The sequence below is a fragment of the Schistocerca gregaria genome, unplaced genomic scaffold (assembly GCF_023897955.1).
Source record: "Schistocerca gregaria isolate iqSchGreg1 unplaced genomic scaffold, iqSchGreg1.2 ptg000156l, whole genome shotgun sequence".
NCBI classification, from domain to species: domain Eukaryota; kingdom Metazoa; phylum Arthropoda; class Insecta; order Orthoptera; family Acrididae; genus Schistocerca; species Schistocerca gregaria.
Window position 1 is genome coordinate 3,712,459 of NW_026061720.1, and position 25,409 is coordinate 3,737,867.

Below are 25,409 nucleotides of genomic sequence, written 5' to 3' on the forward strand. Positions count from 1 at the left end.
GAAACTGGTTGTGTCCCAGTGTTTTGCAGTTGGACGACAAGAGTTATACACAGTAGCAAAGAGCGAGGCACTGAGTTGGCATGAACAATGGAGAGCACAATGGGGCTCGAGATGTGCTTGTTACCTCAGGTGCTGTGTGATTGTCGACAAGGAGTGAAATGGACCAATTTGTGACCGCCCTTTCCATTTAAGACGTGAAAAACAGACGGAATTTGCATTCGTAATACCAGAGTATCGAAACCACTTGGAACTCTTGTGTATATGAACGTGTCCGCGCCTTTGTACTCTGGTACCTTCGCCGCTACAAACCAACCAACCAACGTGTCCGTGCACATCAGAGTCCCAAAGAATGGAGAATAGCCAGGCTTGGTCGTGTGTGCAGCCGTAGCTCAGTTGGCAGATCGTTCGCTTAGCGTGTGAAAGGTCTCGGGTTCAAGCTCCGGCTCCTCCATGTTTTGTGGTCAGTGCATGGTAAGTGTTGGTCGCGGCGAACATAAAGGGACGCAAGAAGTTGCAAAACCAGCGTCACAGACTGATATGATGTATACTGTTATAAGGAGAGCAAGATGTAAGTGTGGTGACCGGCTGTTATCGTGGTGTCATCGAGTGCAGATCGGTCTTAGGTATCACGGCTTAACGTCATTGAAGCCTAGAGAGTGGACAACACGTTCGTCTTACTCAGAGCGGTGTCCGAATTCTACTTTCGACGTTATGCGTGCCACTCTTAATGTGGCCAACTACGATTCGATACAGAATGCACGAAACCTGAAAGACACCCTCACTGATACATAGAGAGTAGTGTTTGCCTGCGGAATAATGGGAGTGTAAGGGTCTGTGACGTTGTTGTGGCTGTATGTAGCACTATTAGTCAACGGGGGGTGGGCGTAGCTCAGATGGTAGAGCGCTCGCTTAGTGTGCGAGAGGTACTGGGATCGATACCCAGCGCCTCCAGAATTTTTAACACTCCTACATGCGCACCTTGCCATGCAAGAGGAATAATTCCCAACCAGCAGAGGTGTCTAGGCAGATACAAGCGAACGATTAGCATCCACAATTGGCAAGCGTTCTTTTATTCGTGCGCAGGAAGCACCCACCTCGCACACCTACACTTAACTTAGAAACAGTACAAATGTTCCCATAAGATTCTCAAGCCTACGTCGGAAAGATCTGCCTTGCGCCGAGTTCACGTAAATCCCACTGCACGTTCCCATTCTTTGCGTGCAGTCGGCTGCTACTGGCGTTGCTGGTTGTGACTGCTGATAACAGATGCCGTAGCAATCACTTCATGGAGTGAGTTGAATGTTTTGCGATAGTCTGTCTCTGACAAGCAAGCACAGGTGATATAGGTGCGAACACAGGAAGCTTGCAGCCCCTCGCTGCCTGCAGACACAGAGCAGCCACACTAGGAGAGCGGCCTAAGCCGTAGGCGAAATGTGCTCATTCGCTTTGGCGCGACGTCGAACTATAAGTAAGGCTGTCACTAGCGTGAGCGTTGCGTGAGCGTCGTGTAAAGTCGGAAAAGTCGGCTGCATGGGTGATTGCCAAGTTTGGGGAGCGTTTCGCAGTATGATCAGTGCAATGGAGACGCGGAAACTGGTTGTGTCCCAGTGTTTTGCAGTTGGACGACAAGAGTTTTACACAGTAGCAAAGAGCGAGGCACTGAGTTGGCATGAACAATGGAGAGCACAATGGGGCTCGAGATGTGCTTGTTACCTCAGGTGCTGTGTGATTGTCGACAAGGAGTGAAATGGACCAATTTGTGACCGCCCTTTCCATTTAAGACGTGAAAAACAGACGGAATTTGCATTCGTAATACCAGAGTATCGAAACTACTTGGAACTCTTGTGTATATGAACGTGTCCGCGCCTTTGTACTCTGGTACCTTCGCCGCTACAAACCAACCAACCAACGTGTCCGTGCACATCAGAGTCCCAAAGAATGGAGAATAGCCAGGCTTGGTCGTGTGTGCAGCCGTAGCTCAGTTGGCAGATCGTTCGCTTAGCGTGTGAAAGGTCTCGGGTTCAAGCTCCGGCTCCTCCATGTTTTGTGGTCAGTGCATGGTAAGTGTTGGTCGCGGCGAACATAAAGGGACGCAAGAAGTTGCAAAACCAGCGTCACAGACTGATATGATGTATACTGTTATAAGGAGAGCAAGATGTAAGTGTGGTGACCGGCTGTTATCGTGGTGTCATCGAGTGCAGATCTGTCTTAGGTATCACGGCTTAACGTCATTGAAGCCTAGAGAGTGGACAACACGTTCGTCTTACTCAGAGCGGTGTCCGAATTCTACTTTCGACGTTATGCGTGCCACTCTTAATGTGGCCAACTACGATTCGATACAGAATGCACGAAACCTGAAAGACACCCTCACTGATACATAGAGAGTAGTGTTTGTCTGCGGAATAATGGGAGTGTAAGGGTCTGTGACGTTGATGTGGCTGTATGTAGCACTATTAGTCAACGGGGGGTGGGCGTAGCTCAGATGGTAGAGCGCTCGCTTAGTGTGCGAGAGGTACTGGGATCGATACCCAGCGCCTCCAGAATTTTTAACACTCCTACATGCGCACCTTGCCATGCAAGAGGAATAATTCCCAACCAGCAGAGGTGTCTAGGCAGATACAAGCGAACGATTAGCATCCACAATTGGCAAGCGTTCTTTTATTCGTGCGCAGGAAGCACCCACCTCGCACACCTACACTTAACTTAGAAACAGTACAAATGTTCCCATAAGATTCTCAAGCCTACGTCGGAAAGATCTGCCTTGCGCCGAGTTCACGTAAATCCCACTGCACGTTCCCATTCTTTGCTTGCAGTCGGCTGCTACTGGTGTTGCTGGTTGTGACTGCTGATAACAGATGCCGTAGCAATCACTTCATGGAGTGAGTTGAATGTTTTGCGATAGTCTGTCTCTGACAAGCAAGCACAGGTGATATCGGTGCGAACACAGGAAGCTTGCAGCCCCTCGCTGCCTGCAGACACAGAGCAGCCATACTAGGAGAGCGGCCTAAGCCGTAGGCGAAATGTGCTCATTCGCTTTGGCGCGACGTCGAACTATAAGTAAGGCTGTCACTAGCGTGAGCGTTGCGTGAGCGTCGTGTAAAGTCGGAAAAGTCGGCTGCATGGGTGATTGCCAAGTTTGGGGAGCGTTTCGCAGTATGATCAGTGCAATGGAGACGCGGAAACTGGTTGTGTCCCAGTGTTTTGCAGTTGGACGACAAGAGTTTTACACAGTAGCAAAGAGCGAGGCACTGAGTTGGCATGAACAATGGAGAGCACAATGGGGCTCGAGATGTGCTTGTTACCTCAGGTGCTGTGTGATTGTCGACAAGGAGTGAAATGGACCAATTTGTGACCGCCCTTTCCATTTAAGACGTGAAAAACAGACGGAATTTGCATTCGTAATACCAGAGTATCGAAACTACTTGGAACTCTTGTGTATATGAACGTGTCCGCGCCTTTGTACTCTGGTACCTTCGCCGCTACAAACCAACCAACCAACGTGTCCGTGCACATCAGAGTCCCAAAGAATGGAGAATAGCCAGGCTTGGTCGTGTGTGCAGCCGTAGCTCAGTTGGCAGATCGTTCGCTTAGCGTGTGAAAGGTCTCGGGTTCAAGCTCCGGCTCCTCCATGTTTTGTGGTCAGTGCATGGTAAGTGTTGGTCGCGGCGAACATAAAGGGACGCAAGAAGTTGCAAAACCAGCGTCACAGACTGATATGATGTATACTGTTATAAGGAGAGCAAGATGTAAGTGTGGTGACCGGCTGTTATCGTGGTGTCATCGAGTGCAGATCTGTCTTAGGTATCACGGCTTAACGTCATTGAAGCCTAGAGAGTGGACAACACGTTCGTCTTACTCAGAGCGGTGTCCGAATTCTACTTTCGACGTTATGCGTGCCACTCTTAATGTGGCCAACTACGATTCGATACAGAATGCACGAAACCTGAAAGACACCCTCACTGATACATAGAGAGTAGTGTTTGTCTGCGGAATAATGGGAGTGTAAGGGTCTGTGACGTTGATGTGGCTGTATGTAGCACTATTAGTCAACGGGGGGTGGGCGTAGCTCAGATGGTAGAGCGCTCGCTTAGTGTGCGAGAGGTACTGGGATCGATACCCAGCGCCTCCAGAATTTTTAACACTCCTACATGCGCACCTTGCCATGCAAGAGGAATAATTCCCAACCAGCAGAGGTGTCTAGGCAGATACAAGCGAACGATTAGCATCCACAATTGGCAAGCGTTCTTTTATTCGTGCGCAGGAAGCACCCACCTCGCACACCTACACTTAACTTAGAAACAGTACAAATGTTCCCATAAGATTCTCAAGCCTACGTCGGAAAGATCTGCCTTGCGCCGAGTTCACGTAAATCCCACTGCACGTTCCCATTCTTTGCTTGCAGTCGGCTGCTACTGGTGTTGCTGGTTGTGACTGCTGATAACAGATGCCGTAGCAATCACTTCATGGAGTGAGTTGAATGTTTTGCGATAGTCTGTCTCTGACAAGCAAGCACAGGTGATATCGGTGCGAACACAGGAAGCTTGCAGCCCCTCGCTGCCTGCAGACACAGAGCAGCCATACTAGGAGAGCGGCCTAAGCCGTAGGCGAAATGTGCTCATTCGCTTTGGCGCGACGTCGAACTATAAGTAAGGCTGTCACTAGCGTGAGCGTTGCGTGAGCGTCGTGTAAAGTCGGAAAAGTCGGCTGCATGGGTGATTGCCAAGTTTGGGGAGCGTTTCGCAGTATGATCAGTGCAATGGAGACGCGGAAACTGGTTGTGTCCCAGTGTTTTGCAGTTGGACGACAAGAGTTTTACACAGTAGCAAAGAGCGAGGCACTGAGTTGGCATGAACAATGGAGAGCACAATGGGGCTCGAGATGTGCTTGTTACCTCAGGTGCTGTGTGATTGTCGACAAGGAGTGAAATGGACCAATTTGTGACCGCCCTTTCCATTTAAGACGTGAAAAACAGACGGAATTTGCATTCGTAATACCAGAGTATCGAAACTACTTGGAACTCTTGTGTATATGAACGTGTCCGCGCCTTTGTACTCTGGTACCTTCGCCGCTACAAACCAACCAACCAACGTGTCCGTGCACATCAGAGTCCCAAAGAATGGAGAATAGCCAGGCTTGGTCGTGTGTGCAGCCGTAGCTCAGTTGGCAGATCGTTCGCTTAGCGTGTGAAAGGTCTCGGGTTCAAGCTCCGGCTCCTCCATGTTTTGTGGTCAGTGCATGGTAAGTGTTGGTCGCGGCGAACATAAAGGGACGCAAGAAGTTGCAAAACCAGCGTCACAGACTGATATGATGTATACTGTTATAAGGAGAGCAAGATGTAAGTGTGGTGACCGGCTGTTATCGTGGTGTCATCGAGTGCAGATCTGTCTTAGGTATCACGGCTTAACGTCATTGAAGCCTAGAGAGTGGACAACACGTTCGTCTTACTCAGAGCGGTGTCCGAATTCTACTTTCGACGTTATGCGTGCCACTCTTAATGTGGCCAACTACGATTCGATACAGAATGCACGAAACCTGAAAGACACCCTCACTGATACATAGAGAGTAGTGTTTGTCTGCGGAATAATGGGAGTGTAAGGGTCTGTGACGTTGATGTGGCTGTATGTAGCACTATTAGTCAACGGGGGGTGGGCGTAGCTCAGATGGTAGAGCGCTCGCTTAGTGTGCGAGAGGTACTGGGATCGATACCCAGCGCCTCCAGAATTTTTAACACTCCTACATGCGCACCTTGCCATGCAAGAGGAATAATTCCCAACCAGCAGAGGTGTCTAGGCAGATACAAGCGAACGATTAGCATCCACAATTGGCAAGCGTTCTTTTATTCGTGCGCAGGAAGCACCCACCTCGCACACCTACACTTAACTTAGAAACAGTACAAATGTTCCCATAAGATTCTCAAGCCTACGTCGGAAAGATCTGCCTTGCGCCGAGTTCACGTAAATCCCACTGCACGTTCCCATTCTTTGCTTGCAGTCGGCTGCTACTGGTGTTGCTGGTTGTGACTGCTGATAACAGATGCCGTAGCAATCACTTCATGGAGTGAGTTGAATGTTTTGCGATAGTCTGTCTCTGACAAGCAAGCACAGGTGATATCGGTGCGAACACAGGAAGCTTGCAGCCCCTCGCTGCCTGCAGACACAGAGCAGCCATACTAGGAGAGCGGCCTAAGCCGTAGGCGAAATGTGCTCATTCGCTTTGGCGCGACGTCGAACTATAAGTAAGGCTGTCACTAGCGTGAGCGTCGTGTAAAGTCGGAAAAGTCGGCTGCATGGGTGATTGCCAAGTTTGGGGAGCGTTTCGCAGTATGATCAGTGCAATGGAGACGCGGAAACTGGTTGTGTCCCAGTGTTTTGCAGTTGGACGACAAGAGTTTTACACAGTAGCAAAGAGCGAGGCACTGAGTTGGCATGAACAATGGAGAGCACAATGGGGCTCGAGATGTGCTTGTTACCTCAGGTGCTGTGTGATTGTCGACAAGGAGTGAAATGGACCAATTTGTGACCGCCCTTTCCATTTAAGACGTGAAAAACAGACGGAATTTGCATTCGTAATACCAGAGTATCGAAACTACTTGGAACTCTTGTGTATATGAACGTGTCCGCGCTTTTGTACTCTGGTACCTTCGCCGCTACAAACCAACCAACCAACGTGTCCGTGCACATCAGAGTCCCAAAGAATGGAGAATAGCCAGGCTTGGTCGTGTGTGCAGCCGTAGCTCAGTTGGCAGATCGTTCGCTTAGCGTGTGAAAGGTCTCGGGTTCAAGCTCCGGCTCCTCCATGTTTTGTGGTCAGTGCATGGTAAGTGTTGGTCACGGCGAACATAAAGGGACGCAAGAAGTTGCAAAACCAGCGTCACAGACTGATATGATGTATACTGTTATAAGGAGAGCAAGATGTAAGTGTGGTGACCGGCTGTTATCGTGGTGTCATCGAGTGCAGATCGGTCTTAGGTATCACGGCTTAACGTCATTGAAGCCTAGAGAGTGGACAACACGTTCGTCTTACTCAGAGCGGTGTTCGAATTCTACTTTCGACGTTATGCGTGCCACTCTTAATGTGGCCAACTACGATTCAATACAGAATGCACGAAACCTGAAAGACACCCTCAATGATACATAGAGAGTAGTGTTTGTCTGCGGAATAATGGGAGTGTAAGGGTCTGTGACGTTGATGTGGCTGTATGTAGCACTGTTAGTCAACGGGGGTGTGGGCGTAGCTCAGATGGTAGAGCGCTCGCTTAGTGTGCGAGAGGTACTGGGATCGTTACCCAGCGCCTCCTGAATTTTTAACACTCCTACTTGCGCACCTTGCCATGCAAGAGGAATAATTCCCAACCAGCAGAGGTGTCTAGGCAGATACAAGCGAACGATTAGCATCCACAATTGGCAAGCGTTCTTTTATTCGTGCGCAGGAAGCACCCACCTCGCACACCTACACTTAACTTAGAAACAGTACAAATGTTCCCATAAGATTCTCAAGCCTACGTCGGAAAGATCTGCCTTGCGCAGAGTTCACGTAAATCCCACTGCACGTTCCCATTCTTTGCTTGCAGTCGGCTGCTACTGGTGTTGCTGGTTGTGACTGCTGATAACAGATGCCGTAGCCATCACTTCATGGAGTGAGTTGAATGTTTTGCGATAGTCTGTCTCTGACAAGCAAGCACAGGTGATATAGGTGCGAACACAGGAAGCTTGCAGCCCCTCGCTGCCTGCAGACACAGAGCAGCCACACTAGGAGAGCGGCCTAAGCCGTAGGCGAAATGTGCTCATTCGCTTTGGCGCGACGTCGAACTATAAGTAAGGCTGTCACTAGCGTGAGCGTTGCGTGAGCGTCGTGTAAAGTCGGAAAAGTCGGCTGCATGGGTGATTGCCAAGTTTGGGGAGCGTTTCGCAGTATGATCAGTGCAATGGAGACGCGGAAACTGGTTGTGTCCCAGTGTTTTGCAGTTGGACGACAAGAGTTTTACACAGTAGCAAAGAGCGAGGCACTGAGTTGGCATGAACAATGGAGAGCACAATGGGGCTCGAGATGTGCTTGTTACCTCAGGTGCTGTGTGATTGTCGACAAGGAGTGAAATGGACCAATTTGTGACCGCCCTTTCCATTTAAGACGTGAAAAACAGACGGAATTTGCATTCGTAATACCAGAGTATCGAAACTACTTGGAACTCTTGTGTATATGAACGTGTCCGCGCTTTTGTACTCTGGTACCTTCGCCGCTACAAACCAACCAACCAACGTGTCCGTGCACATCAGAGTCCCAAAGAATGGAGAATAGCCAGGCTTGGTCGTGTGTGCAGCCGTAGCTCAGTTGGCAGATCGTTCGCTTAGCGTGTGAAAGGTCTCGGGTTCAAGCTCCGGCTCCTCCATGTTTTGTGGTCAGTGCATGGTAAGTGTTGGTCGCGGCGAACATAAAGGGACGCAAGAAGTTGCAAAACCAGCGTCACAGACTGATATGATGTATACTGTTATAAGGAGAGCAAGATGTAAGTGTGGTGACCGGCTGTTATCGTGGTGTCATCGAGTGCAGATCGGTCTTAGGTATCACGGCTTAACGTCATTGAAGCCTAGAGAGTGGACAACACGTTCGTCTTACTCAGAGCGGTGTCCGAATTCTACTTTCGACGTTATGCGTGCCACTCTTAATGTGGCCAACTACGATTCAATACAGAATGCACGAAACCTGAAAGACACCCTCACTGATACATAGAGAGTAGTGTTTGTCTGCGGAATAATGGGAGTGTAAGGGGCTGTGACGTTGATGTGGCTGTATGTAGCACTATTAGTCAACGGGAGGTGGGCGTAGCTCAGATGGTAGAGCGCTCGCTTAGTGTGCGAGAGGTACTGGGATCGATACCCAGCGCCTCCAGAATTTTTAACACTCCTACATGCGCACCTTGCCATGCAAGAGGAATAATTCCCAACCAGCAGAGGTGTCTAGGCAGATACAAGCGAACGATTAGCATCCACAATTGGCAAGCGTTCTTTTATTCGTGCGCAGGAAGCACCCACCTCGCACACCTACACTTAACTTAGAAACAGTATAAATGTTCCCATAAGATTCTCAAGCCTACGTCGGAAAGATCTGCCTTGCGCAGAGTTCACGTAAATCCCACTGCACGTTCCCATTCTTTGCTTGCAGTCGGCTGCTACTGGTGTTGCTGGTTGTGACTGCTGATAACAGATGCCGTAGCCATCACTTCATGGAGTGAGTTGAATGTTTTGCGATAGTCTGTCTCTGACAAGCAAGCACAGGTGATATAGGTGCGAACACAGGAAGCTTGCAGCCCCTCGCTGCCTGCAGACACAGAGCAGCCACACTAGGAGAGCGGCCTAAGCCGTAGGCGAAATGTGCTCATTCGCTTTGGCGCGACGTCGAACTATAAGTAAGGCTGTCACTAGCGTGAGCGTCGTGTAAAGTCGGAAAAGTCGGCTGCATGGGTGATTGCCAAGTTTGGGGAGCGTTTCGCAGTATGATCAGTGCAATGGACACACGGAAACTGGTTGTGTCCCAGTGTTTTGCAGTTGGACGACAAGAGTTTTACACAGTAGCAAAGAGCGAGGCACTGAGTTGGCATGAACAATGGAGAGCACAATGGGGCTCGAGATGTGCTTGTTACCTCAGGTGCTGTGTGATTGTCGACAAGGAGTGAAATGGACCAATTTGTGACCGCCCTTTCCATTTAAGACGTGAAAAACAGACGGAATTTGCATTCGTAATACCAGAGTATCGAAACTACTTGGAACTCTTGTGTATATGAACGTGTCCGCGCTTTTGTACTCTGGTACCTTCGCCGCTACAAACCAACCAACCAACGTGTCCGTGCACATCAGAGTCCCAAAGAATGGAGAATAGCCAGGCTTGGTCGTGTGTGCAGCCGTAGCTCAGTTGGCAGATCGTTCGCTTAGCGTGTGAAAGGTCTCGGGTTCAAGCTCCGGCTCCTCCATGTTTTGTGGTCAGTGCATGGTAAGTGTTGGTCGCGGCGAACATAAAGGGACGCAAGAAGTTGCAAAACCAGCGTCACAGACTGATATGATGTATACTGTTATAAGGAGAGCAAGATGTAAGTGTGGTGACCGGCTGTTATCGTGGTGTCATCGAGTGCAGATCGGTCTTAGGTATCACGGCTTAACGTCATTGAAGCCTAGAGAGTGGACAACACGTTCGTCTTACTCAGAGCGGTGTCCGAATTCTACTTTCGACGTTATGCGTGCCACTCTTAATGTGGCCAACTACGATTCAATACAGAATGCACGAAACCTGAAAGACACCCTCACTGATACATAGAGAGTAGTGTTTGTCTGCGGAATAATGGGAGTGTAAGGGTCTGTGACGTTGATGTGGCTGTATGTAGCACTATTAGTCAACGGGAGGTGGGCGTAGCTCAGATGGTAGAGCGCTCGCTTAGTGTGCGAGAGGTACTGGGATCGATACCCAGCGCCTCCAGAATTTTTAACACTCCTACATGCGCACCTTGCCATGCAAGAGGAATAATTCCCAACCAGCAGAGGTGTCTAGGCAGATACAAGGGAAGATTAGCATCCACAATTGGCAAGCGTTCTTTTATTCGTGCGCAGGAAGCACCCACCTCGCACACCTACACTTAACTTAGAAACAGTACAAATGTTCCCATAAGATTCTCAAGCCTACGTCGGAAAGATCTGCCTTGCGCCGAGTTCACGTAAATCCCACTGCACGTTCCCATTCTTTGCTTGCAGTCGGCTGCTACTGGTGTTGCTGGTTGTGACTGCTGATAACAGATGCCGTAGCCATCACTTCATGGAGTGAGTTGAATGTTTTGCGATAGTCTGTCTCTGACAAGCAAGCACAGGTGATATAGGTGCGAACACAGGAAGCTTGCAGCCCCTCGCTGCCTGCAGACACAGAGCAGCCACACTAGGAGAGCGGCCTAAGCCGTAGGCGAAATGTGCTCATTCGCTTTGGCGCGACGTCGAACTATAAGTAAGGCTGTCACTAGCGTGAGCGTTGCGTGAGCGTCGTGTAAAGTCGGAAAAGTCGGCTGCATGGGTGATTGCCAAGTTTGGGGAGCGTTTCGCAGTATGATCAGTGCAATGGAGACACGGAACCTGGTTGTGTCCCAGTGTTTTGCAGTTGGACGACAAGAGTTTTACACAGTAGCAAAGAGCGAGGCACTGAGTTGGCATGAACAATGGAGAGCACAATGGGGCTCGAGATGTGCTTGTTACCTCAGGTGCTGTGTGATTGTCGACAAGGAGTGAAATGGACCAATTTGTGACCGCCCTTTCCATTTAAGACGTGAAAAACAGACGGAATTTGCATTCGTAATACCAGAGTATCGAAACTACTTGGAACTCTTGTGTATATGAACGTGTCCGCGCCTTTGTTCTCTGGTACCTTCGCCGCTACAAACCAACCAACCAACGTGTCCGTGCACATCAGAGTCCCAAAGAATGGAGAATAGCCAGGTTTGGTCGTGTGTGCAGCCGTAGCTCAGTTGGCAGATCGTTCGCTTAGCGTGTGAAAGGTCTCGGGTTCAAGCTCCGGCTCCTCCATGTTTTGTGGTCAGTGCATGGTAAGTGTTGGTCGCGGCGAACATAAAGGGACGCAAGAAGTTGCAAAACCAGCGTCACAGACTGATATGATGTATACTGTTATAAGGAGAGCAAGATGTAAGTGTGGTGACCGGCTGTTATCGTGGTGTCATCGAGTGCAGATCTGTCTTAGGTATCACGGCTTAACGTCATTGAAGCCTAGAGAGTGGACAACACGTTCGTCTTACTCAGAGCGGTGTCCGAATTCTACTTTCGACGTTATGCGTGCCACTCTTAATGTGGCCAACTACGATTCGATACAGAATGCACGAAACCTGAAAGACACCCTCACTGATACATAGAGAGTAGTGTTTGTCTGCGGAATAATGGGAGTGTAAGGGTCTGTGACGTTGATGTGGCTGTATGTAGCACTATTAGTGAACGGGGGGGTGGGCGTAGCTCAGATGGTAGAGCGCTCGCTTAGTGTGCGAGAGGTACTGGGATCGATACCCAGCGCCTCCAGAATTTTTAACACTCCTACATGCGCACCTTGCCATGCAAGAGGAATAATTCCCAACCAGCAGAGGTGTCTAGGCAGATACAAGCGAACGATTAGCATCCACAATTGGCAAGCGTTCTTTTATTCGTGCGCAGGAAGCACCCACCTCGCACACCTACACTTAACTTAGAAACAGTACAAATGTTCCCATAAGATTCTCAAGCCTACGTCGGAAAGATCTGCCTTGCGCCGAGTTCACGTAAATCCCACTGCACGTTCCCATTCTTTGCTTGCAGTCGGCTGCTACTGGTGTTGCTGGTTGTGACTGCTGATAACAGATGCCGTAGCAATCACTTCATGGAGTGAGTTGAATGTTTTGCGATAGTCTGTCTCTGACAAGCAAGCACAGGTGATATAGGTGCGAACACAGGAAGCTTGCAGCCCCTCGCTGCCTGCAGACACAGAGCAGCCACACTAGGAGAGCGGCCTAAGCCGTAGGCGAAATGTGCTCATTCGCTTTGGCGCGACGTCGAACTATAAGTAAGGCTGTCACTAGCGTGAGCGTTGCGTGAGCGTCGTGTAAAGTCGGAAAAGTCGGCTGCATGGGTGATTGCCAAGTTTGGGGAGCGTTTCGCAGTATGATCAGTGCAATGGAGACGCGGAAACTGGTTGTGTCCCAGTGTTTTGCAGTTGGACGACAAGAGTTTTACACAGTAGCAAAGAGCGAGGCACTGAGTTGGCATGAACAATGGAGAGCACAATGGGGCTCGAGATGTGCTTGTTACCTCAGGTGCTGTGTGATTGTCGACAAGGAGTGAAATGGACCAATTTGTGACCGCCCTTTCCATTTAAGACGTGAAAAACAGACGGAATTTGCATTCGTAATACCAGAGTATCGAAACTACTTGGAACTCTTGTGTATATGAACGTGTCCGCGCCTTTGTTCTCTGGTACCTTCGCCGCTACAAACCAACCAACCAACGTGTCCGTGCACATCAGAGTCCCAAAGAATGGAGAATAGCCAGGCTTGGTCGTGTATGCAGCCGTAGCTCAGTTGGCAGATCGTTCGCTTAGCGTGTGAAAGGTCTCGGGTTCAAGCTCCGGCTCCTCCATGTTTTGTGGTCAGTGCATGGTAAGTGTTGGTCGCGGCGAACATAAAGGGACGCAAGAAGTTGCAAAACCAGCGTCACAGACTGATATGATGTATACTGTTATAAGGAGAGCAAGATGTAAGTGTGGTGACCGGCTGTTATCGTGGTGTCATCGAGTGCAGATCTGTCTTAGGTATCACGGCTTAACGTCATTGAAGCCTAGAGAGTGGACAACACGTTCGTCTTACTCAGAGCGGTGTCCGAATTCTACTTTCGACGTTATGCGTGCCACTCTTAATGTGGCCAACTACGATTCGATACAGAATGCACGAAACCTGAAAGACACCCTCACTGATACATAGAGAGTAGTGTTTGTCTGCGGAATAATGGGAGTGTAAGGGTCTGTGACGTTGATGTGGCTGTATGTAGCACTATTAGTGAACGGGGGGGTGGGCGTAGCTCAGATGGTAGAGCGCTCGCTTAGTGTGCGAGAGGTACTGGGGTCGATACCCAGCGCCTCCAGAATTTTTAACACTCCTACATGCGCACCTTGCCATGCAAGAGGAATAATTCCCAACCAGCAGAGGTGTCTAGGCAGATACAAGCGAACGATTAGCATCCACAATTGGCAAGCGTTCTTTTATTCGTGCGCAGGAAGCACCCACCTCGCACACCTACACTTAACTTAGAAACAGTACAAATGTTCCCATAAGATCCTCAAGCCTACGTCGGAAAGATCTGCCTTGCGCCGAGTTCACGTAAATCCCACTGCACGTTCCCATTCTTTGCTTGCAGTCGGCTGCTACTGGTGTTGCTGGTTGTGACTGCTGATAACAGATGCCGTAGCCATCACTTCATGGAGTGAGTTGAATGTTTTGCGATAGTCTGTCTCTGACAAGCAAGCACAGGTGATATAGGTGCGAACACAGGAAGCTTGCAGCCCCTCGCTGCCTGCAGACACAGAGCAGCCACACTAGGAGAGCGGCCTAAGCCGTAGGCGAAATGTGCTCATTCGCTTTGGCGCGACGTCGAACTATAAGTAAGGCTGTCACTAGCGTGAGCGTTGCGTGAGCGTCGTGTAAAGTCGGAAAAGTCGGCTGCATGGGTGATTGCCAAGTTTGGGGAGCGTTTCGCAGTATGATCAGTGCAATGGAGACACGGAACCTGGTTGTGTCCCAGTGTTTTGCAGTTGGACGACAAGAGTTTTACACAGTAGCAAAGAGCGAGGCACTGAGTTGGCATGAACAATGGAGAGCACAATGGGGCTCGAGATGTGCTTGTTACCTCAGGTGCTGTGTGATTGTCGACAAGGAGTGAAATGGACCAATTTGTGACCGCCCTTTCCATTTAAGACGTGAAAAACAGACGGAATTTGCATTCGTAATACCAGAGTATCGAAACTACTTGGAACTCTTGTGTATATGAACGTGTCCGCGCCTTTGTTCTCTGGTACCTTCGCCGCTACAAACCAACCAACCAACGTGTCCGTGCACATCAGAGTCCCAAAGAATGGAGAATAGCCAGGTTTGGTCGTGTGTGCAGCCGTAGCTCAGTTGGCAGATCGTTCGCTTAGCGTGTGAAAGGTCTCGGGTTCAAGCTCCGGCTCCTCCATGTTTTGTGGTCAGTGCATGGTAAGTGTTGGTCGCGGCGAACATAAAGGGACGCAAGAAGTTGCAAAACCAGCGTCACAGACTGATATGATGTATACTGTTATAAGGAGAGCAAGATGTAAGTGTGGTGACCGGCTGTTATCGTGGTGTCATCGAGTGCAGATCTGTCTTAGGTATCACGGCTTAACGTCATTGAAGCCTAGAGAGTGGACAACACGTTCGTCTTACTCAGAGCGGTGTCCGAATTCTACTTTCGACGTTATGCGTGCCACTCTTAATGTGGCCAACTACGATTCGATACAGAATGCACGAAACCTGAAAGACACCCTCACTGATACATAGAGAGTAGTGTTTGTCTGCGGAATAATGGGAGTGTAAGGGTCTGTGACGTTGATGTGGCTGTATGTAGCACTATTAGTGAACGGGGGGGTGGGCGTAGCTCAGATGGTAGAGCGCTCGCTTAGTGTGCGAGAGGTACTGGGATCGATACCCAGCGCCTCCAGAATTTTTAACACTCCTACATGCGCACCTTGCCATGCAAGAGGAATAATTCCCAACCAGCAGAGGTGTCTAGGCAGATACAAGCGAACGATTAGCATCCACAATTGGCAAGCGTTCTTTTATTCGTGCGCAGGAAGCACCCACCTCGCACACCTACACTTAACTTAGAAACAGTACAAATGTTCCCATAAGATTCTCAAGCCTACGTCGGAAAGATCTGCCTTGCGCCGAGTTCACGTAAATCCCACTGCACGTTCCCATTCTTTGCTTGCAGTCGGCTGCTACTGGTGTTGCTGGTTGTGACTGCTGATAACAGATGCCGTAGCAATCACTTCATGGAGTGAGTTGAATGTTTTGCGATAGTCTGTCTCTGACAAGCAAGCACAGGTGATATAGGTGCGAACACAGGAAGCTTGCAGCCCCTCGCTGCCTGCAGACACAGAGCAGCCACACTAGGAGAGCGGCCTAAGCCGTAGGCGAAATGTGCTCATTCGCTTTGGCGCGACGTCGAACTATAAGTAAGGCTGTCACTAGCGTGAGCGTTGCGTGAGCGTCGTGTAAAGTCGGAAAAGTCGGCTGCATGGGTGATTGCCAAGTTTGGGGAGCGTTTCGCAGTATGATCAGTGCAATGGAGACGCGGAAACTGGTTGTGTCCCAGTGTTTTGCAGTTGGACGACAAGAGTTTTACACAGTAGCAAAGAGCGAGGCACTGAGTTGGCATGAACAATGGAGAGCACAATGGGGCTCGAGATGTGCTTGTTACCTCAGGTGCTGTGTGATTGTCGACAAGGAGTGAAATGGACCAATTTGTGACCGCCCTTTCCATTTAAGACGTGAAAAACAGACGGAATTTGCATTCGTAATACCAGAGTATCGAAACTACTTGGAACTCTTGTGTATATGAACGTGTCCGCGCCTTTGTTCTCTGGTACCTTCGCCGCTACAAACCAACCAACCAACGTGTCCGTGCACATCAGAGTCCCAAAGAATGGAGAATAGCCAGGCTTGGTCGTGTGTGCAGCCGTAGCTCAGTTGGCAGATCGTTCGCTTAGCGTGTGAAAGGTCTCGGGTTCAAGCTCCGGCTCCTCCATGTTTTGTGGTCAGTGCATGGTAAGTGTTGGTCGCGGCGAACATAAAGGGACGCAAGAAGTTGCAAAACCAGCGTCACAGACTGATATGATGTATACTGTTATAAGGAGAGCAAGATGTAAGTGTGGTGACCGGCTGTTATCGTGGTGTCATCGAGTGCAGATCTGTCTTAGGTATCACGGCTTAACGTCATTGAAGCCTAGAGAGTGGACAACACGTTCGTCTTACTCAGAGCGGTGTCCGAATTCTACTTTCGACGTTATGCGTGCCACTCTTAATGTGGCCAACTACGATTCGATACAGAATGCACGAAACCTGAAAGGCACCCTCACTGATACATAGAGAGTAGTGTTTGTCTGCGGAATAATGGGAGTGTAAGGGTCTGTGACGTTGATGTGGCTGTATGTAGCACTATTAGTGAACGGGGGGGTGGGCGTAGCTCAGATGGTAGAGCGCTCGCTTAGTGTGCGAGAGGTACTGGGATCGATACCCAGCGCCTCCAGAATTTTTAACACTCCTACATGCGCACCTTGCCATGCAAGAGGAATAATTCCCAACCAGCAGAGGTGTCTAGGCAGATACAAGGCAAGCGTTCTTTTATTCGTGCGCAGGAAGCACCCACCTCGCACACCTACACTTAACTTAGAAACAGTACAAATGTTCCCATAAGATTCTCAAGCCTACGTCGGAAAGATCTGCCTTGCGCCGAGTTCACGTAAATCCCACTGCACGTTCCCATTCTTTGCTTGCAGTCGGCTGCTACTGGTGTTGCTGGTTGTGACTGCTGATAACAGATGCCGTAGCAATCACTTCATGGAGTGAGTTGAATGTTTTGCGATAGTCTGTCTCTGACAAGCAAGCACAGGTGATATAGGTGCGAACACAGGAAGCTTGCAGCCCCTCGCTGCCTGCAGACACAGAGCAGCCACACTAGGAGAGCGGCCTAAGCCGTAGGCGAAATGTGCTCATTCGCTTTGGCGCGACGTCGAACTATAAGTAAGGCTGTCACTAGCGTGAGCGTTGCGTGAGCGTCGTGTAAAGTCGGAAAAGTCGGCTGCATGGGTGATTGCCAAGTTTGGGGAGCGTTTCGCAGTATGATCAGTGCAATGGACACACGGAAACTGGTTGTGTCCCAGTGTTTTGCAGTTGGACGACAAGAGTTTTACACAGTAGCAAAGAGCGAGGCACTGAGTTGGCATGAACAATGGAGAGCACAATGGGGCTCGAGATGTGCTTGTTACCTCAGGTGCTGTGTGATTGTCGACAAGGAGTGAAATGGACCAATTTGTGACCGCCCTTTCCATTTAAGACGTGAAAAACAGACGGAATTTGCATTCGTAATACCAGAGTATCGAAACTACTTGGAACTCTTGTGTATATGAACGTGTCCGCGCCTTTGTTCTCTGGTACCTTCGCCGCTACAAACCAACCAACCAACGTGTCCGTGCACATCAGAGTCCCAAAGAATGGAGAATAGCCAGGCTTGGTCGTGTGTGCAGCCGTAGCTCAGTTGGCAGATCGTTCGCTTAGCGTGTGAAAGGTCTCGGGTTCAAGCTCCGGCTCCTCCATGTTTTGTGGTCAGTGCATGGTAAGTGTTGGTCGCGGCGAACATAAAGGGACGCAAGAAGTTGCAAAACCAGCGTCACAGACTGATATGATGTATACTGTTATAAGGAGAGCAAGATGTAAGTGTGGTGACCGGCTGTTATCGTGGTGTCATCGAGTGCAGATCTGTCTTAGGTATCACGGCTTAACGTCATTGAAGCCTAGAGAGTGGACAACACGTTCGTCTTACTCAGAGCGGTGTCCGAATTCTACTTTCGACGTTATGCGTGCCACTCTTAATGTGGCCAACTACGATTCGATACAGAATGCACGAAACCTGAAAGACACCCTCACTGATACATAGAGAGTAGTGTTTGTCTGCGGAATAATGGGAGTGTAAGGGTCTGTGACGTTGATGTGGCTGTATGTAGCACTATTAGTGAACGGGGGGGTGGGCGTAGCTCAGATGGTAGAGCGCTCGCTTAGTGTGCGAGAGGTACTGGGATCGATACCCAGCGCCTCCAGAATTTTTAACACTCCTACATGCGCACCTTGCCATGCAAGAGGAATAATTCCCAACCAGCAGAGGTGTCTAGGCAGATACAAGCGAACGATTAGCATCCACAATTGGCAAGCGTTCTTTTATTCGTGCGCAGGAAGCACCCACCTCGCACACCTACACTTAACTTAGAAACAGTACAAATGTTCCCATAAGATTCTCAAGCCTACGTCGGAAAGATCTGCCTTGCGCCGAGTTCACGTAAATCCCACTGCACGTTCCCATTCTTTGCTTGCAGTCGGCTGCTACTGGTGTTGCTGGTTGTGACTGCTGATAACAGATGCCGTAGCAATCACTTCATGGAGTGAGTTGAATGTTTTGCGATAGTCTGTCTCTGACAAGCAAGCACAGGTGATATAGGTGCGAACACAGGAAGCTTGCAGCCCCTCGCTGCCTGCAGACACAGAGCAGCCACACTAGGAGAGCGGCCTAAGCCGTAGGCGAAATGTGCTCATTCGCTTTGGCGCGACGTCGAACTATAAGTAAGGCTGTCACTAGCGTGAGCGTTGCGTGAGCGTCGTGTAAAGTCGGAAAAGTCGGCTGCATGGGTGATTGCCAAGTTTGGGGAGCGTTTCGCAGTATGATCAGTGCAATGGAGACGCGGAAACTGGTTGTGTCCCAGTGTTTTGCAGTTGGACGACAAGAGTTTTACACAGTAGCAAAGAGCGAGGCACTGAGTTGGCATGAACAATGGAGAGCACAATGGGGCTCGAGATGTGCTTGTTACCTCAGGTGCTGTGTGATTGTCGACAAGGAGTGAAATGGACCAATTTGTGACCGCCCTTTCCATTTAAGACGTGAAAAACAGACGGAATTTGCATTCGTAATACCAGGGTATCGAAACTACTTGGAACTCTTGTGTATATGAACGTGTCCGCGCCTTTGTTCTCTGGTACCTTCGCCGCTACAAACCAACCAACCAACGTGTCCGTGCACATCAGAGTCCCAAAGAATGGAGAATAGCCAGGCTTGGTCGTGTGTGCAGCCGTAGCTCAGTTGGCAGATCGTTCGCTTAGCGTGCGAAAGGTCTCGGCTTCAAGCTCCGGCTCCTCCATGTTTTGTGGTCAGTGCATGGTAAGTGTTGGTCGCGGCGAACATAAAGGGACGCAAGAAGTTGCAAAACCAGCGTCACAGACTGATATGATGTATACTGTTATAAGGAGAGCAAGATGTAAGTGTGGTGACCGGCTGTTATCGTGGTGTCATCGAGTGCAGATTTGTCTTAGGTATCACGGCTTAACGTCATTGAAGCCTAGAGAGTGGACAACACGTTCGTCTTACTCAGAGCGGTGTCCGAATTCTACTTTCGACGTTATGCGTGCCACTCTTAATGTGGCCAACTACGATTCGATACAGAATGCACGAAACCTGAAAGACACCCTCACTGATACATAGAGAGTAGTGTTTGTCTGCGGAATAATGGGAGTGTAAGGGTCTGTGACGTTGATGTGGCTGTATGTAGCACTATTAGTGAACGGGGGGGTGGGCGTAGCTCAGATGGTAGAGCGCTCGCTTAGTGTGCGAGAGGTACTGGGATCGATACCCAGCGCCTCCAGAATTTTTAACACTCCTACATGCGCACCTTGCCATGCAAGAGGAATAATTCCCAACCAGCAGAGGTGTCTAGGCAGATACAAGGCAAGCGTTCTTTTATTCGTGCGCAGGAAGCACCCACCTCGCACACCTACACTTAACTTAGAAACAGTACAAATGTTCCCATAAGATTCTCAAGCCTACGTCGGAAAGATCTGCCTTGCGCCGAGTTCACGTAAATCCCACTGCACGTTCCCATTCTTTGCTTGCAGTCGGCTGCTACTGGTGTTGCTGGTTGTGACTGCTGATAACAGATGCCGTAGCAATCACTTCATGGAGTGAGTTGAATGTTTTGCGATAGTCTGTCTCTGACAAGCAAGCACAGGTGATATAGGTGCGAACACAGGAAGCTTGCAGCCCCTCGCTGCCTGCAGACACAGAGCAGCCACACTAGGAGAGCGGCCTAAGCCGTAGGCGAAATGTGCTCATTCGCTTTGGCGCGACGTCGAACTATAAGTAAGGCTGTCACTAGCGTGAGCGTTGCGTGAGCGTCGTGTAAAGTCGGAAAAGTCGGCTGCATGGGTGATTGCCAAGTTTGGGGAGCGTTTCGCAGTATGATCAGTGCAATGGACACACGGAAACTGGTTGTGTCCCAGTGTTTTGCAGTTGGACGACAAGAGTTTTACACAGTAGCAAAGAGCGAGGCACTGAGTTGGCATGAACAATGGAGAGCACAATGGGGCTCGAGATGTGCTTGTTACCTCAGGTGCTGTGTGATTGTCGACAAGGAGTGAAATGGACCAATTTGTGACCGCCCTTTCCATTTAAGACGTGAAAAACAGACGGAATTTGCATTCGTAATACCAGAGTATCGAAACTACTTGGAACTCTTGTGTATATGAACGTGTCCGCGCCTTTGTTCTCTGGTACCTTCGCCGCTACAAACCAACCAACCAACGTGTCCGTGCACATCAGAGTCCCAAAGAATGGAGAATAGCCAGGCTTGGTCGTGTGTGCAGCCGTAGCTCAGTTGGCAGATCGTTCGCTTAGCGTGTGAAAGGTCTCGGGTTCAAGCTCCGGCTCCTCCATGTTTTGTGGTCAGTGCATGGTAAGTGTTGGTCGCGGCGAACATAAAGGGACGCAAGAAGTTGCAAAACCAGCGTCACAGACTGATATGATGTATACTGTTATAAGGAGAGCAAGATGTAAGTGTGGTGACCGGCTGTTATCGTGGTGTCATCGAGTGCAGATCTGTCTTAGGTATCACGGCTTAACGTCATTGAAGCCTAGAGAGTGGACAACACGTTCGTCTTACTCAGAGCGGTGTCCGAATTCTACTTTCGACGTTATGCGTGCCACTCTTAATGTGGCCAACTACGATTCGATACAGAATGCACGAAACCTGAAAGACACCCTCACTGATACATAGAGAGTAGTGTTTGTCTGCGGAATAATGGGAGTGTAAGGGTCTGTGACGTTGATGTGGCTGTATGTAGCACTATTAGTGAACGGGGGGGTGGGCGTAGCTCAGATGGTAGAGCGCTCGCTTAGTGTGCGAGAGGTACTGGGATCGATACCCAGCGCCTCCAGAATTTTTAACACTCCTACATGCGCACCTTGCCATGCAAGAGGAATAATTCCCAACCAGCAGAGGTGTCTAGGCAGATACAAGCGAACGATTAGCATCCACAATTGGCAAGCGTTCTTTTATTCGTGCGCAGGAAGCACCCACCTCGCACACCTACACTTAACTTAGAAACAGTACAAATGTTCCCATAAGATTCTCAAGCCTACGTCGGAAAGATCTGCCTTGCGCCGAGTTCACGTAAATCCCACTGCACGTTCCCATTCTTTGCTTGCAGTCGGCTGCTACTGGTGTTGCTGGTTGTGACTGCTGATAACAGATGCCGTAGCAATCACTTCATGGAGTGAGTTGAATGTTTTGCGATAGTCTGTCTCTGACAAGCAAGCACAGGTGATATAGGTGCGAACACAGGAAGCTTGCAGCCCCTCGCTGCCTGCAGACACAGAGCAGCCACACTAGGAGAGCGGCCTAAGCCGTAGGCGAAATGTGCTCATTCGCTTTGGCGCGACGTCGAACTATAAGTAAGGCTGTCACTAGCGTGAGCGTTGCGTGAGCGTCGTGTAAAGTCGGAAAAGTCGGCTGCATGGGTGATTGCCAAGTTTGGGGAGCGTTTCGCAGTATGATCAGTGCAATGGAGACGCGGAAACTGGTTGTGTCCCAGTGTTTTGCAGTTGGACGACAAGAGTTTTACACAGTAGCAAAGAGCGAGGCACTGAGTTGGCATGAACAATGGAGAGCACAATGGGGCTCGAGATGTGCTTGTTACCTCAGGTGCTGTGTGATTGTCGACAAGGAGTGAAATGGACCAATTTGTGACCGCCCTTTCCATTTAAGACGTGAAAAACAGACGGAATTTGCATTCGTAATACCAGGGTATCGAAACTACTTGGAACTCTTGTGTATATGAACGTGTCCGCGCCTTTGTTCTCTGGTACCTTCGCCGCTACAAACCAACCAACCAACGTGTCCGTGCACATCAGAGTCCCAAAGAATGGAGAATAGCCAGGCTTGGTCGTGTGTGCAGCCGTAGCTCAGTTGGCAGATCGTTCGCTTAGCGTGCGAAAGGTCTCGGCTTCAAGCTCCGGCTCCTCCATGTTTTGTGGTCAGTGCATGGTAAGTGTTGGTCGCGGCGAACATAAAGGGACGCAAGAAGTTGCAAAACCAGCGTCACAGACTGATATGATGTATACTGTTATAAGGAGAGCAAGATGTAAGTGTGGTGACCGGCTGTTATCGTGGTGTCATCGAGTGCAGATTTGTCTTAGGTATCACGGCTTAACGTCATTGAAGCCTAGAGAGTGGACAACACGTTCGTCTTACTCAGAGCGGTGTCCGAATTCTACTTTCGACGTTATGCGTGCCACTCTTAATGTGGCCAACTACGATTCGATACAGAATGCACGAAACCTGAAAGACACCCTCACTGATACATAGAGAGTAGTGTTTGTCTGCGGAATAATGGGAGTGTAAGGGTCTGTGACGTTGATGTGGCTGTATGTAGCACTATTAGTGAACGGGGGGGTGGGCGTAGCTCAGATGGTAGAGCGCTCGCTTAGTGTGCGAGAGGTACTGGGATCGATACCCAGCGCCTCCAGAATTTTTAACACTCCTACATGCGCACCTTGCCATGCAAGAGGAATAATTCCCAACCAGCAGAGGTGTCTAGGCAGATACAAGCGAACGATTAGCATCCACAATTGGCAAGCGTTCTTTTATTCGTGCGCAGGAAGCACCCACCTCGCACACCTACACTTAACTTAGAAACAGTACAAATGTTCCCATAAGATTCTCAAGCCTACGTCGGAAAGATCTGCCTTGCGCCGAGTTCACGTAAATCCCACTGCACGTTCCCATTCTTTGCGTGCAGTCGGCTGCTACTGGCGTTGCTGGTTGTGACTGCTGATAACAGATGCCGTAGCAATCACTTCATGGAGTGAGTTGAATGTTTTGCGATAGTCTGTCTCTGACAAGCAAGCACAGGTGATATAGGTGCGAACACAGGAAGCTTGCAGCCCCTCGCTGCCTGCAGACACAGAGCAGCCACACTAGGAGAGCGGCCTAAGCCGTAGGCGAAATGTGCTCATTCGCTTTGGCGCGACGTCGAACTATAAGTAAGGCTGTCACTAGCGTGAGCGTCGTGTAAAGTCGGAAAAGTCGGCTGCATGGGTGATTGCCAAGTTTGGGGAGCGTTTCGCAGTATGATCAGTGCAATGGAGACGCGGAAACTGGTTGTGTCCCAGTGTTTTGCAGTTGGACGACAAGAGTTTTACACAGTAGCAAAGAGCGAGGCACTGAGTTGGCATGAACAATGGAGAGCACAATGGGGCTCGAGATGTGCTTGTTACCTCAGGTGCTGTGTGATTGTCGACAAGGAGTGAAATGGACGAATTTGTGACCGCCCTTTCCATTTAAGACGTGAAAAACAGACGGAATTTGCATTCGTAATACCAGAGTATCGAAACTACTTGGAACTCTTGTGTATATGAACGTGTCCGCGCCTTTGTTCTCTGGTACCTTCGCCGCTACAAACCAACCAACCAACGTGTCCGTGCACATCAGAGTCCCAAAGAATGGAGAATAGCCAGGCTTGGTCGTGTGTGCAGCCGTAGCTCAGTTGGCAGATCGTTCGCTTAGCGTGCGAAAGGTCTCGGCTTCAAGCTCCGGCTCCTCCATGTTTTGTGGTCAGTGCATGGTAAGTGTTGGTCGCGGCGAACATAAAGGGACGCAAGAAGTTGCAAAACCAGCGTCACAGACTGATATGATGTATACTGTTATAAGGAGAGCAAGATGTAAGTGTGGTGACCGGCTGTTATCGTGGTGTCATCGAGTGCAGATTTGTCTTAGGTATCACGGCTTAACGTCATTGAAGCCTAGAGAGTGGACAACACGTTCGTCTTACTCAGAGCGGTGTCCGAATTCTACTTTCGACGTTATGCGTGCCACTCTTAATGTGGCCAACTACGATTCGATACAGAATGCACGAAACCTGAAAGACACCCTCACTGATACATAGAGAGTAGTGTTTGTCTGCGGAATAATGGGAGTGTAAGGGTCTGTGACGTTGATGTGGCTGTATGTAGCACTATTAGTGAACGGGGGGGTGGGCGTAGCTCAGATGGTAGAGCGCTCGCTTAGTGTGCGAGAGGTACTGGGATCGATACCCAGCGCCTCCAGAATTTTTAACACTCCTACATGCGCACCTTGCCATGCAAGAGGAATAATTCCCAACCAGCAGAGGTGTCTAGGCAGATACAAGCGAACGATTAGCATCCACAATTGGCAAGCGTTCTTTTATTCGTGCGCAGGAAGCACCCACCTCGCACACCTACACTTAACTTAGAAACAGTACAAATGTTCCCATAAGATTCTCAAGCCTACGTCGGAAAGATCTGCCTTGCGCCGAGTTCACGTAAATCCCACTGCACGTTCCCATTCTTTGCGTGCAGTCGGCTGCTACTGGCGTTGCTGGTTGTGACTGCTGATAACAGATGCCGTAGCAATCACTTCATGGAGTGAGTTGAATGTTTTGCGATAGTCTGTCTCTGACAAGCAAGCACAGGTGATATAGGTGCGAACACAGGAAGCTTGCAGCCCCTCGCTGCCTGCAGACACAGAGCAGCCACACTAGGAGAGCGGCCTAAGCCGTAGGCGAAATGTGCTCATTCGCTTTGGCGCGACGTCGAACTATAAGTAAGGCTGTCACTAGCGTGAGCGTCGTGTAAAGTCGGAAAAGTCGGCTGCATGGGTGATTGCCAAGTTTGGGGAGCGTTTCGCAGTATGATCAGTGCAATGGAGACGCGGAAACTGGTTGTGTCCCAGTGTTTTGCAGTTGGACGACAAGAGTTTTACACAGTAGCAAAGAGCGA